The following is a 4,482-nucleotide window of genomic DNA, read 5'->3' as shown; positions in this document are numbered from 1 at the left end:
TCCCCAAAAATGTAGTGGGGAAGGGAAAAGAGAAGTGAAATGCGACAGTTGTTTCAGATAACAATGGCTACTCACATGGTCTCACTTCTCGACACCCATTCCGTGATTTGAATAGTATTTTTGAATCAGTGAGTAAGTCCACATTAAAGCAAGGCAGAGCCACATTCATTACGAGAGCCAGGCTAGGACTTTTATGCCTACAATAATCACATGGCAAAACACTTAAAAAACAGACATACCAGTTGATTTTTCAGGTCCGCATCGGATGCAAGCCGCCTCTCAAACTCGTCCAGGTCCTCAACATTACTCAATGGCCTGTTGTTGTCCTCCACGAGGCCAAGATCCGCCACACCACCACCACCTAGCTTCTACAGCATAGATGTGTTCACAGCCACCTGCTGCTTTACCCCAGCTCCTCCTCAATTGTTCGGAAGTGCTGCAGAACAAGTCTGTAAAAATCTATGAATCAAAAGGAATAGATTGGAATTGGCATGACACAAAAAGTAAAGATGCAAAGAAGTTGTGACAGACATTCATGGCTTGTTTCTCCCTTGATATTGGTGCCAGATTAATGAAAATGCAGTTCTACCTTGCTGGGGTGTTATTGGCAGGCTGGCAGCGTTGTGAGCGAATTTGACGGAGGTGTAGGTCTGACTGGTAAACTCTGTTGAACAGATTAGAAATGAAAAGGCGTATTTAGTGAGATGATTACTGCAATGGCAGGGTTCATACAAAAAAATTGAGCTGAATTTACTACCTTTTCACTACCATCAACATGTTTTCTACTACAAAAGCAAAAGGTGAAGAGTAATGTAATGCAATACCTTTCCAAAACACAATAACACATTTAAGAACAGGATTTAACAATGAACCAAGCTACTCCCAGATAGCAAGGTGACATTGATATGATGTTGATTTTCCATCTAAATCATCATTTTGGTTGAGATTGAAATCTCAATGGTAAATCGACATTGAAACAGCATTACAATCCTGACAAAAACCCGACAGTGCAAGAGCATTGATAACAGATGCATTGAAACAACATTGGTTTATAGTTCATATTGTCATAATCGATAGAGCATCGATATAGCGTTCACGAAAAGACATTGAAAAGTCGTGGATTTATGATTGACTGGAAAATCTTGACGTGGTGATTGAAAAGTGCTTATAGATGACCGCGCGACGACGTTTAAACTGTTTGCGGGTCGGGAGATCATTGGGAGCAACAGTTCAGTCAGACCAACGGTGTTCAACTCTCTCAAGTTCGCCGCTCCTAATGGTAAGCAAGCAGCATTTATTTATCTAACGTTAATGTTTCATTGTGAAATTGTAGCAGCTACTAGGCTACATCAAATGTTCACAGTTTCTCTGCATCGTACTGTACAGTAACGTTACTACGACTTACTACAAACAGACTCATGCTTGTTTAACTAAATATTAGGCTAGCTAGCCTACTTTGTTACGACAGATCATCATCATAATGTTATTAACATTACTCGGCAGTCTAGTTTTTAATTAGGCCTAGCAGCTACTTACGTTCTCTGTAAGTTATTATTCGTATGATTTACATAAAATATTTGCTACGTTACGGTCAAAATGTTAGGCTGAAGATGATGTCCTTAACGTTAACGTGTTTGCGAACTAGCTATGCAACTCCGTGAGTCTAACTTAAAAAACGGAGATGCTAACACCATCTTCTATATTCTATGATTATTCTTAAGGTTCACTTGTAAGTAGCCATCAGTTTTAGTTGAACACATATCTCTAACACTGTCTCTTTTTCCCTTTTATTTCTGCCTTCTCACTGCAGCTGGATGGTGGAGGATGACTAGCTGCAACCGGGAGGTTTATGGATGAATGGATGGCAGTGAAGCACAGCACACGTGGATTTCTAAGTGAAGAGTGGATAAATAAATTGCACTTGCCTTTCAAACTGAAGAAGTTGTCCATGGCATACCTACATTTTCAGTAAGTTATTATATTCGTATGATTTACATAAAATATTTACTATCGCTGTCAAAATGTTTCACTTAAGTTTCAGTTGAACACATTTCTCTAACACTTGTCACTTTTTTCTTCTATTTCTGCCGTCTCTCTGCAGCTGGATGGTGGACGACCTGCAACCGGGAGGTGTATGGAGGGATGCTATACGGAATGGATGGCAGTGAAGCACAGCACACGTGGATTTCTGAATTAAGAGTGGATGAATAAATGCACTTGCTTTTCAAACTGATAAGAAGTTGTCCATGGTTATTTGTGCAAGCTTGTGTAGCCTAAACCAGACATAGCCTACAGCCTAAGCTTCTGGCTAGCCTAATTTATCCTGGCTGTAGATAAAGCAGGATATGAATTTGCCAATGTTTTGCCTGCTTAATACTGGTTTACTGTGGTTTAATATAAATTGAAATACCATTGAAATCACGTTGATCTTTATTTGGGCTGTAATTTCAACGTTGTTTCAATATTAATTTTCATTGAAACAGCATTGAAATTCTATTGATTTGTAGTTACACTTTCAACGTTGGTTCAATGATAATAGAGGGTGCAAAATGTTGTAGAATCAACGTTGCAGTGCGATGTTGATTCAATGATTCAAGTGTTGACGAGGTAATGTTGATTTAACGTAGATTCAATGACTAATTGCTATCTGGGCTGGCATTTGAACAGGGGTGTGTAGGCTGTCAATAGGCACTGTATTATGTATTTACCGGCATGGCTGGAGTTGATGAAGCTTGCTGGGTGGTGGTGCTGGCAAAGGTGTAGTGGTCTGACTGGTAAACTCTGTTGAACAGATTGGATATGAAAAGACGTGTTTAGTGAGATGATTACTGCAATGGTATGACACCTGGCACATGCTAACTAGCGCCTAAAGTACAAACACTTCTAAAGGATATTTCCACTTAATTTTCAGACAAACCAAGCAAGGGACCACATTTACAGACTCTACAAATACTAACCATGATATCCATGTTTTATTTAAATGACTTGAAAGAGATCGTCAGGTATAAATGCACCATACAGTAGTGGTCAGTTCATTCATTCAGATGCTGTTACATGCTAACTAGCGCCTAAAGTACAAACACTTCTAAAGGATATTTCTACTTAATTCTCAGACAAACCAGGCTAGGGACCACATGTACAGACCCTATAAATACTAACCATGATGTCCGTTTTTTATTCAAATGTCTTGAAAGAGATCGTCAGGTATAAATGCACCATGCTAGTGTGGCCAGTTCATTCATTCACATGCTGTTACATGCTAACTGGCGCCTAGAGTACAAACACTACTAAAGGATATAACACTTCTAATAATTTACAATCTACTGATAAATACTGATAAATACTGACGGTCGACATTACGATTGACGTTAGTGAAACTATAATGAACAGTAAAAAGTTAGCCTGTCTGCCTCTAACGGTTTTCTTTTGCTATCCACTTCAGACTTTAGCCATAGCTAGACTTTAGCGAGTCGCTTCTATTCGATGTAGCTGCTAGGTTTTTAAAAACGTGATCATCGACTTAACAGTACAGAAATACCATTTTGCAAGAAATGAGTGATTCAGACAAAGACTAAAAATATGTTTTAAAAAGAATCAGATTGTACTTACAAGATCCAAGAAATCGCAGTCAGTCGAGGTCGAATGGCAAAATATCTGTATGAACATCTATCAGACGAGTTACAGCAATGTTCAGGGCGGTCAACGTCACAAAATGAGTTTGAGTCTGCGCAGTACGATGAACAGGAAACGATTTTTTGTTTCAGCCCCCTCTCATTGAGAACGACGGAGTCTGTTTGTCCATTTCTTTTAGGTCTATGCGGTGGTATCACACATAACATAAATTACCAAACTTGCTAGCACTGGCAATTTGACGTTAGCGGGCTAACCAAAGGTTATCTGGCTAAACGGAGATTGTGGCTGTTAACTGCTGTCTATTAACGTTAGGTTGCCAAAGCCAAAAGTCGTGATGGTTTGTTGTCAGGTTTAGTTAACATTAACTGTTGGATGGCAATAAACTTGACGTGCCTCTGTATGCCTAGATATCATAAAACGAACTGAACTTCAGTGTGGACATTATGTCTGCCCCCTAGAGGATGTATCGCGTCACATCCACAAAAACGGTAAAAACGGACGGAGGTATGAAGGCTAGCTCTGGAGGCAACGTTTGTACCGGACCGGCAAATTTCGTCCGGCTCCGGAGGTATGAATAGGCCTTAGTGCGTTCACGGGCATCTCGGATGTCGGAGGATTCTACAGAACTCTATTGTTACGGTAGGCGACGTCACGTCTGATCGAACGTCTCATCTCGGACCTCCCACCTTGAAATCTGAACTTTGGGAGAGCTCCCAGAAGAACGTTATTGCATTATTGCATCATTCGGCGATTACCGCCCTCAGCACAGGCACAGCGCGCTCAGCTCTCTTTTACCTCAGACTTTCTCTCGCTTTTACAGAAGCAGCAGCTTTTAGGTCAATGAGCAGC

The 4,482-nt window shown here is 40.4% G+C and overlaps 1 long non-coding RNA gene across 1 annotated transcript; it reads right to left on the bottom strand.

The window, feature by feature from the left end:
- Positions 1 to 613: 613 nt before the first annotated feature.
- On the bottom strand, positions 614 to 3,697 carry LOC134098029 (uncharacterized). Its single transcript, XR_009940987.1, has 3 exons — positions 3,610 to 3,697; positions 2,709 to 2,781; positions 614 to 664 (listed from the first exon to the last, which is right to left on the bottom strand). It is a non-coding gene; the product is annotated as an uncharacterized LOC134098029 (long non-coding RNA).
- Between the last annotated feature and the right edge of the window lie 785 nt (positions 3,698 to 4,482).

This window comes from Sardina pilchardus, chromosome 12 (assembly GCF_963854185.1).
Source record: "Sardina pilchardus chromosome 12, fSarPil1.1, whole genome shotgun sequence".
Taxonomy (NCBI): domain Eukaryota; kingdom Metazoa; phylum Chordata; class Actinopteri; order Clupeiformes; family Clupeidae; genus Sardina; species Sardina pilchardus.
The sequence above is the reverse complement of the archived record's forward strand: the minus strand, read 5'-3'. Positions and strand labels throughout refer to the sequence as shown.